This window comes from Canis lupus, chromosome 10 (assembly GCF_011100685.1).
Source record: "Canis lupus familiaris isolate Mischka breed German Shepherd chromosome 10, alternate assembly UU_Cfam_GSD_1.0, whole genome shotgun sequence".
NCBI lineage: Eukaryota > Metazoa > Chordata > Mammalia > Carnivora > Canidae > Canis > Canis lupus.
Genome location: NC_049231.1, coordinates 17,452,145 through 17,461,787, shown reverse-complemented (window position 1 = coordinate 17,461,787; position 9,643 = coordinate 17,452,145). Strand labels below are relative to the sequence as shown.

The following is a 9,643-nucleotide window of genomic DNA, read 5'->3' as shown; positions in this document are numbered from 1 at the left end:
GGGTGAGGGGTATTGTGGTTAGGGTTAGGGTTAAGTTGTTAGGGTAAGGGTTAGGTTGTTAGGGTTAGGGTTAGATTTTTTAGGGTTGGGCTTAGGGTTGTTAGGGTTAGGGATAGGGTTAGGTTTGGGTTGTTACGGTTAGGGTTAGGGTCAGGGTTAGGGATAAGGGTTAGGTTTTAGGGTAAGGGGTTAGCATTAGGGTTAGGGTTACGGTTTAGGGTTCGGGTTTGGCTTAGGGTTAGGTGTTAGGGTTAGGGTTTAGGGTTTGGGTTAGCGTTAGTGATAGGGTTAGGGTTAGGGGTTAGGGTTAGGGTTAGAGGGTTAGGGTTAGGGTTTGGTTTTTTGATTTGCATCAGGGTTAGTGTTAGTGTTATGATTAGGGATGGGATTAGGGGTTAGGGTTAGGGTTAGGGATTAGCGTTAGGGTTAGGGGTTAGTGTTAGTGTTATAGTTAGGGTTAGGTGTTAGGGTTAGGGTTAGGGGTTATGTTTAGGGGTTAGGGTTAGGGTTAGGGGTTAGGATTAGGAGTTAGGGTTAGGTGTTATGGTTTAGGGGTTAGGGTTAGGCATACCTGGTTTGGGTTAGGGTTCGGGGTTAGGGTCCTGGGTTAGGGTTAGGGTTAGGGTTAGGGGTTAGGGATAGGGTTAGGGGTTAGGGGTTATGGTTAGGATTAGGGTCAAGGTGTTTAGTGTTAGAGGGTTAGAGTTTGGGTTAAGGTTAGGTTTGTTAGGGTTAGGGTGTTTAGGGTTAGGCTTAGGGTTGTTAGGGTTAGGGTTGTTAGGGTTAGGGGGTTAGGGTTAGGGGTAGGTTTAGGGGTAGCATAAGGGTTTGGTTTTAGGGGTTAGTGTTAAGTTTAGAGTTAGTTATTAGGGTTAGGAGTTAGGGTTAGTGTTATGGTTAGATTTAGGGGTTAGGGTTAGTTTTATGGTTAGGTTTTGGTGTTAGGGTTAGGGTTAATGATAGGGGTTAGGGTTAGGGTTCGTTTAGGGTTAGGGTTAGGATTGGGTTAAGGTTAGGATTAGGAGTCAGGTTTAGGGTTAGGGTTAGTGCTAGGGTTAGGATTAGGGTTGGTTTAGGGTTAGGGTTAGGAGTTACGGGTGATGTTAGGGTTACGTGGTTAGGTTTGGAGGTTAGGGTTAGGTTTAGGGGTTAGTGTTATCATTAGGGTAGGGGTGAGCGTTAGGGTTAGGGTTAGCGGTAGGGCTCGGCGTAGGTTAGGGTGGTGTTAGGGTTAGCCTTAGGGTCAGGGTTAGGGTTAGGGTTAGGTTTAGGGCTTAGCGTAAGGGTTATGGTTAAGGGGTTAGGGTTGGAATTACGGTTAGGGTTAGGCATTAGGGTTAGTTTTAGGTTAGGTTTAGGTGTTAGGGTTTGGGTTCGGGATAGGGGTTTGGTTTAGGGGTAGGGGTAGGGATTAAGGCTAGGGTTAGTGGTTAGGCAGAGGGTTAGGGGTTAGGGTTAGCGTTAGGTGTTAGGGTTCGGTTTAGGGGTTAGGGTTAGTGTTAGGTCTTAGGGTGAGGGGTTAGGGTTTGAGTTAGGGTTAGGAGTTAGGGTTTGGTTTTGGGGTTAGGGTTAGTTAGGGTTAGTGTTAGGTGTTAGGGTTAAGGTTAGGGGTTAGGGTTAAGGTTAAGGGTAGGTGTTAGGGTTAGGTGTTAGGGTTAGGGTTAGGGTTAGTTGTTAGGGTTAGGGTTAGGTGTTAGGGTTAGGGTTAGGGGTTAGGGTTAGGTGTTTGGGTTAATGTTAGGGTTAGGGTTTAGGGTTAGAGTTTGCGGGTTAGGGTTAGTGTTTAGGGTTAGTGTTAGGACTAGTGTTAGATGGTTACTGTTAGGGTTAAACTGTTATGGTTAGGGTTAGAGTTAGGTTTGCTAGGGTTAGTGTTAGGGTTATGGTTAGGGTTAGGTGTTACGGTTAGGGTTAGGGGTTAGGGTTAGGGTTTAGGGGTACATTTAGGGGTTAGTGTTAGGGTTAGGGTTAAGGTTAGGGGTTAGGGTTAGGGTTAGGGGTTACGGATATGGTTCGGCGTTAGTTTAGTGTTAGTGTTAGTGTTAGGGGTTAGATTTAGGGTTAGTGTTAGGGGTTAGGGTTAGGTGTTAGGTTTAGGGTTAAGGGTTAGGTTAGTTGTTAGGATTAGTGTTGGGTGTTAGGGTTAAGGTTAGGGGTTAGGGTTTAGGGTTTAGGTTAGGGGTAGGTGTTAGGGTTAGGTGTTAGTGTCAGTGTTAGGGGTTAGGGTTAGTTGTTAGGTTAGGTGTTAGTGTTAGGGTTAGGGGTTAGGGTTAATGGTGTTTGGGTTAATGTTATGGTTAGGTTTTAGGGTTAGAGTTTGCAGGTTAGGGTTAGTGTTTAGGGTTAGGGTTAGGACTAGTGTGAGAAGGTTAGTGTTAGGTTTAAATGGTTATGGTTAGGGTTAGGGTTAGGTGTTACGGTTAGGGCTAGGGTTTAGGGTTGCATTTAGGGGTTAGGGTTAAGGTTAGGGGTTAGGGTTAGGTTTAGGGGTTATGGATATGGTTCAGCGTTAGTTTAGGGTTAGTGTTAGGGTTAGGGGTTAGATTTAGGGTTAGTGTTAGGGGTTAGGGTTTGGGTTAGGTTTAGGGTAGGGTGTTAGGGTTAGGTGTTAGGTTTAGGGTTAGGGTTTAGGGTTAGTTGTTAGGGTTAGGGTTTCGGTTAGGGTTAGGTGTTAGGTTTAGGGTTAGGGGTTAGGATGTGGGTGAGGGTTAGGGTGAGAGTTAAGGGTTAGGGTTAGGTTTATGTTTAGGGTTTAGGGTTAGTGTTGGGTTAGGGTTAGGGTTAGGAGTTAGTGGTAGGGTTAGGTGTTAGGGTTAGGTGGTAGGGTTAGTGTTAGGTGTTAGGGTTAGTTGATAGGGTTAGGTGTTAGGTTTAGGATTAGTGGTTAAGGTTAGGATTAGTTGTTTGGGTTAGTGTTAGGGTTAGGGTTTAGGGTTAGAGTTTGGCTGTTAGGGTTAGGGTTAGGGGTTAGATTTAGGGTTAGTGTTAGGGTTTAGGGTTGGGTTAGGGTTAGGGATTAGGTTTAGGGTTAGGGTTAGTGTTGAGGTTTAGTGTTAGGGTTCGGGGTTAGGGTTAGGGTTAGGGGTTAGGGTTTGGGTTAGGGTAAGGGTTAGTGTTTGGGTTGTTAGGGTTGTTAGGGTTAGGGTGTTTAGGGTTAGGGTTAGGGTTGTTAGGGTTAGTGTTAGGAGTTAGGGGTAGGGTTAGTGTTAGGTGGTTAGGTTTAGGGGTTAGGGTTAGGTGTGGGGTTTAGTGTTAGCGTAAGGGTTAGGGGTGAGCGTTAGGGTTAGGGTTTAGGGTTAGCGTTAGGGTTAGTTTTAGGGTTAGGCGTTAGGGTTAGGGTTGTTAGGGTTAGGGTGTTTAGGTTAGGGTTAGGGTTGTTATTGTTAGCATTAGGGTTAGGGTTGTTAAGGTTAGGCCTAGGGTTTTTAGGTTTAGAGTTAGGGTTAGGGTTGTTAGGGTTAGGGTTAGGGTTGTTAGTGTTAGCGGGTTAGGGTTAGAGGGATAGGGTTAGGGTTATGGGGTTAGTGTTAGGGTTAGGTGTAGGGTTAGTGTAATGGTTAGGGTTTAGGGGTTAGGGTTAGGGTTTGTTTTTACGGTTATTTGTTAGGCTTAGTGTTAGGGGTTAGGGTTAGGTGTTAGGGTTAGGTGTTATGGTTATGGTTAGGGGTTAGGGTTAGGGTTAGGTGTTTGGGATAGTATTAGGGTTAGGGTTTAGGGTTAGAGTTTGTGGTTTAGGGTTAGGGTTTAGTGTGAGGGTTAGGGTTAGTGTTAGAGGGTTAGTGTTAGTGTTAGAGGGTTAGGGTTAGGGTTAGGTTTTTAGGGTTAGGGTTATGGTTAGGGTTAGGTGTTATGGTTACATTAGAGTTTAGGATATGTTTAGGGGTTAGGGTTAGGGTTAGGTTTAAGGTTAGGGGTTAGGGTTAGGGTTAGAGTTAGAGGTTATGGTTGGGTTTCGGCATTAGTGTTAGGGTTAGCGGTTAGATTTAGGTTTAGTGTTAGGGGTTAGGGTTAGGGTTAGGGATTACATTTAGGGTTAGTGTTAGTGTTTGAGGTTTAGTGTTAGGGTTAGTGTTAGGGGATAGGGTTAGTGTTAGTGTTAGGGGTTAGTGTTTTGGTTAGGGTTAGGGATAGGGTTAGGGTTAGGGTTAGGCTTAGCTGGTTAGGGTTAGGTGTTAGGGTTAGTGTTAGGGGTTAGTGTTTTGGTTAGGGTTAGGTGTTAGGGTTATGGTTAGGGGTTAAGGTTAGGGTGAGGGTAAGAGTTAAGGGTGAGGGATAGGGATAGGTTTAGGGTCAGGGTTTAGGGTTAGGGTTAGTGTTGGGTTAGTGTTAGTGTTAGGGTTAGGGTGGGTTAGGGTTAGGGTTACGGTTTTGGTTAGGGTTAGGGTTAGGTGTTAGGGTTAGTGTTAGGGCTAGGGGTTAGGGTTAGGGTTAGGGTTAGCGGTTACAGCTAGGGTTAGTGGTTAGGGATAGGGTTAGGGTTAGGGGTTAGGTTACCATTAGGGGTTAGGGTTAGGTTTAGGGGTTAGGGTTAGGGTTAGGTGTTATGGTTAGGGGTTAGGGTTAGAGTTAGGGTTAGGATTTAGGGTTAGGGTTAGTGTTAGGGTGAGAGTCAAGGTTAGGGTTAGGGGTACGGTTAGGGATAGGAGTTAGGATTAGGGTTAGGGTGAGGGGTTAGGGTGAGGGGTTAGGATTAGGGTTAGGGTTTAGGGTTTAGGATTAAGGTTAGAGTTAGTGTTAGGGATTAAGCTATCTTTCAACTGGTGCATACTTATTGGTGTGAGTATGTAGCAGCATTCTAAGTGAGGAGGTTCCATGAATACTGCTCTACTGCACCTGGAGACACACCTTCCAAGCCTGCATTTTTCCACTTGCGTTGCACGAGCTTCTGACAAACATCTATAGTGAATATGTTCAAAACTCCATCTGCAGAAGAGGGGCAAGATTGGGGAAGAGAAGGGTCCCCAAATCACCTGTCCCCACCAAATTACCTAGATAACCTTCAAATCATCCTGAAAATCTATGAATGCGGCTTGAGATTAAAGAGAGAACAGCTGGAATGCTACAGTGAGAAGAGTTCACGCTTCTGTCAAGGTAGGAAGACGGGGGAAAAAAGAAATAAGGAAACAAAAGGCATCTAATATGGAGGGGCCCCGCGAGGAGCTGGGCTAAGGCAGGTGCGAGTGCCCCCAGGACAGGAAAGCTCTGTCCCAGAGAAGCAGTTGCTTCACCAATCTTCCCTGGTGGAAAGGTGCTTGCAGGGAGTTAGAGCAGGACCCCAGGAGGGTGGGGATGCCCTCAGGCTTCCTGGGACACTAACAGACACCTGTGCCCCGGGGATAGTGCGCCACACCCTGCCGCTGAGCTCCCTAATGGGCTGCAGCACGCATACAGCTGGACCCAGGAGCAGCTCGGAGGGGCTCGGGTGGCCGCTCTGCAGAGGAAGCTGCACGGCTGGGAGCGCAAATCCAACAGCGCAAGCCCCCGGAGCGCAGGGCGTGGGGGGACACAGCCCAGGATCTGATCTACCCCCGGGACAGGCAGAGGCCAGGACGGCCCAGGACAGCAAGGACGCTCCTGCCCTGAGCTGGGCAGATCAGCGGCCCCGCCCCAGAGCATCCAGACCCCTGCAGATGGAGAGCTTCGTAGTTACTATGGGAGCTGAATCCAGGGGTCCAGAGCTGGCTGCCGGCTCTGTGGTTGTTCCTCCTGGGGCCTCACGGGGTAAACAACAACCCCCACTGAGCCCTGCACCAGACAGGGGGCTGAGCAGCTCCCCCAAGCGCTAACACCTGAAAATCAGCACAACAGGCCCCTCCCCCAGAAGACCAGCTAGACGGACAAGTTCCAGGGGAAGTCAAGGGACTTTAAGTATACAGAATCAGAAGATACTCCCCCATGTTCTTATTTTTATTTTTTGCTTTTTGATTTCTGTTTGCTTCCCCCACCCTTTTTCCCTTTCTTTCCTTTTCTTTCTTTTTCTTCTCTTTTTTTCTTTTTTCTTCCTTTTTTCCTTTTCCTTTTTTTCTTTTCCTTCCTTCTTTATCTCCTCTGTTTTTCTTCTTTACTCAATACAACTTGTTTTTGGCCACTCTGCACTGAGCAAAATGACTAGAAGGAAAACCTCACCTCAAAAGGAAGAATCAGAAACAGTCCTCTCTCCCACACAGTTACAAAATCTGGATTATAATTCAATGTCAGAAAGCCAATTCCAAAGCACTGTTATAAAACTACTTGTGGCTCTAGAAAAAAAGCATAAAAGACTCAAGAGACTTCATGACTGCAGAATTTAGATCTAATCAGGCAGAAATTAAAAATCAATTGAATGAGATGCAACCCAAACTAGAAGTCCTAACGACAAGGGTTAACGAGGTGGAAAACGAGTGACTGACATAGAAGACAGGTTGATGGCGAAGAAGGAACCTGAGGAAAAAAGAGACAATTAAAAGACCATGAGGATAGATTAAGGGAAATAAATGACAGCCTGAGGAAGAAAAAACCACATTTAATTGGGGTTCCCAAGGGCGCTGAAAGGGACAGAGGTCGAGAATATGAATTTGAACAAATCATACCTGAAAACTTTCCTAATCTGGGAAGGGAAACAGGCATTCAGATCCAGGAGATAGAGAGATCCCCCCTAAAATCAATAAAAACCATTCAACACCTCGACATTTAATAGTTAAGCTTGCAAATTCCAAAGATAAAGAGAAGATCCTTAAAACAGCAAGAGACAAGAAATCCCTGACTTTTATGGGGAGGAGTATTAGGGTAACAGCAGGCCTCTCCACAGAGACCTGGCAGGCCAGAAAGGGCTGGCAGGATATATTCAGGGTCCTAAATGAGAAAAACATGCAACCAATAATACTTTATCCAGCAAGGCTCTCATTCAAAATGGAAGGAGAGATAAAGAGCTTCCAAGGCAGGCAGGAACTGAAAGAATATGTGACCTCCAAACCAGCTCTGCAAGAAATTTTAAGGGGGACTCTTAAAATAACCCTTTAAGAAGAAGTTCAGTGGAAAAATCCACAAAAACAAGGACTGAATAGATATAATGATGACACTAAACTCCTATCTTTCAATAGTAACTCTCAACGTGATCGGGCTTAATGACCCCATCAAAAGGTGCAGGGTTTCAGACTGGATAAGAAAGCAGGACCCATCTATTTGTTGTCTACAAGAGACTCATTTTAGACAGAAGGACACCTACAGCCTGAAAGAAAAAGGTTGGAGAACCATTTACCATTCAAATGGTCCTCAAAATAAAGCAAGAGTAGCCATCCTCGTATCAGATAAACTAAAATTTACCCCAAAGACTGTAGTGAGAGATGAAGAGGGATACTATATCATACTTAAAGGATCTATCCAAAAAGAGGACTTAACAATCTTCACTATATGCCCTGAATATGGGAGCTGCCAAATATATCAATCAATTAATAACAAAGTTAAGACATACTTAGATAATAATACACTTATACTTGGAGACTTCAATCTAGCGCTTTCTACACTCGGTCTTCTAAACACAACATCTCCAAAGAAACGAGAGCTTTAAATGATACACTGGACGAAATGGATTTCATAGATATCTACAGAACTTTACATCCAAGCTCAACTGAATACACATTCTTCTCAAGTGCACATGGAACTTTCTCCAGAATAGACCACATACTGGGTCACAAATCGAGTCTGAACCAATACCAAAAGATTGGGATCGTCCCCTCCATATTCTCAGACCATAATGCCTTGAAATTAGAACTAAATCACAACAAGAAGTTTGGAAGGACCTCAAACACGTGGAGGTTAAGGACCATCCTGCTAAAAGATGAAAGGGTCAACCAGGAAATTAAGGAAGAATTAAAAAGATTCATGGAAACTAATGAGAATGAAGATACAACCGTTCAAAATCTTTGGGACACAGCAGAAGGAGTCCTGAGGGGGAAATACATCGCAATACAAGCATCCATTCAAAAACTGGAAGGAACTGAAATGTAAAAGCTAACCTTACACATAAAGGAGCTAGAGAAAAAACAGCAGATGGATCCTACACCCAGCAGAAGAAGAGAGTTAATAAAGAATCGAGCAGAACTCAATGAAATCGACACCAAAAGAAGTGTGGAACAGATAAACAAAACCAGGAGTTGGTTCTTTGAAAGAATTTTTTTAAATTTATTTTTTATTGGTGTTCAATTTACTAACATACAAAATAACCCCCAGTGCCCGTCACCCATTCACTCCCACCCCTCACCCTTCTCCCCTTCTACCACCCCTAGTTAGTTTCCCAGAGTTAGCAGTCTTTACGTTCTGTCTCCCTTTCTGATATTTCCCACACATTTCTTCTCCCTTCCCTTATATTCCCTTTCACTATTATTTATATTCCCCAAATGAATGAGAACATATAATGTTTGTCCTTCTCCGACTGACTTACTTCACTCAGCATAATACCCTCCAGTTCCATCCACGTTGAAGCAAATGGTGGGTATTTGTCATTTCTTTTTTTTTTTTTTTTTTTGGACACTTCTCTCCTTACTTTTTATTTTTTTTTTATTTTTATTTTTTTGAAGAATTAATTTATTTTTTATTGGTGTTCAACTTACTAGCATACAGAATAACCCCCAGTGCCCGTCACCCATTCACTCCCACCCCCCGCCCTCCTCCCCTTCCACCACCCCTAGTTCGTTTCCCAGAGTTAGCAGTCTTTACGTTCTGTCTCCCTTTCTGATATTTCCCACACATTTCTTCCCCCTTCCCTTATATTCCCTTTCACTATTATTTATATTCCCCAAATGAATGAGAACATATAATGTTTGTCCTTCTCCGACTGGCTTACTTCACTCAGCATAAACCCTCCAGTTCCATCCACGTTGAAGCAAATGGTGGGTATTTGTCATTTCTAATAGCTGAGTAATATTCCATTGTATACATAAACCACATCTTCTTTATCCATTCATCTTTCGTTGGACACCGAGGCTCCTTCCACAGTTGGCTACCGTGGCCATTGCTGCTATAAACATCGGGGTGCAGGTGTCCTGGCGTTTCATTGCATTTGTATCTTTGGAGTAAATCCCCAGCAGTGCAATTGCTGGGTCGTAGGGCAGGTCTATTTTTAACTGTTTGAGGAACCTCCACACAGTTTTCCAGAGTGGCTGCACCAGTTCACATTCCCACCAACAGTGTAAGAGGGTTCCCTTTTCTCCGCATCCTCTCCAACATTTGTTGTTTCCTGCCTTGTTAATTTGCCCCATTCTCGCTGCTGTGAGGTGGTATCTCATTGTGGTTTTGATTTGTATTTCCCTGATGGCAAGTGATGCACAGCATTTTCTCATATGCATGTCGGCCATGTCTATGTCTTCCTCTGTGAGATTTCTGTTCATGTCTTTTGCCCATTTCATGATTGGATTGTTTGTTTCTTTGGTGTTGAGTTTAATAAGTTCTTTATAGATCTTGGAAACTAGCCCTTTATCTGATATGTCATTTGCAAATATCTTCTCCCATTCTGTAGGTTGTCTTTTAGTTTTGTTGACTGTATCCTTTTTTTTTTTAATTTATTTTTTATTGGTGTTCAATTTACTAACATACAGAATAACACCCAGTGCCCGTCACCCATTCACTCCCACTACCCGCCCTCCTCCCCTTCTACCACCCCTAGTTC

The 9,643-nt window shown here is 44.3% G+C and overlaps 1 long non-coding RNA gene across 1 annotated transcript in view; it reads left to right on the top strand.

The window, feature by feature from the left end:
- The first annotated feature begins 4,732 nt into the window (after positions 1-4,732).
- LOC111094987 overlaps positions 4,733-9,643 on the top strand; it is a 39,397-nt gene continuing 34,486 nt past the window's right edge. Inside the window, exon 1 of the long non-coding RNA XR_005365445.1 lies at positions 4,733-5,091. This is a non-coding gene — a long non-coding RNA (uncharacterized LOC111094987). The remainder of the gene's footprint in view (positions 5,092-9,643) is intronic.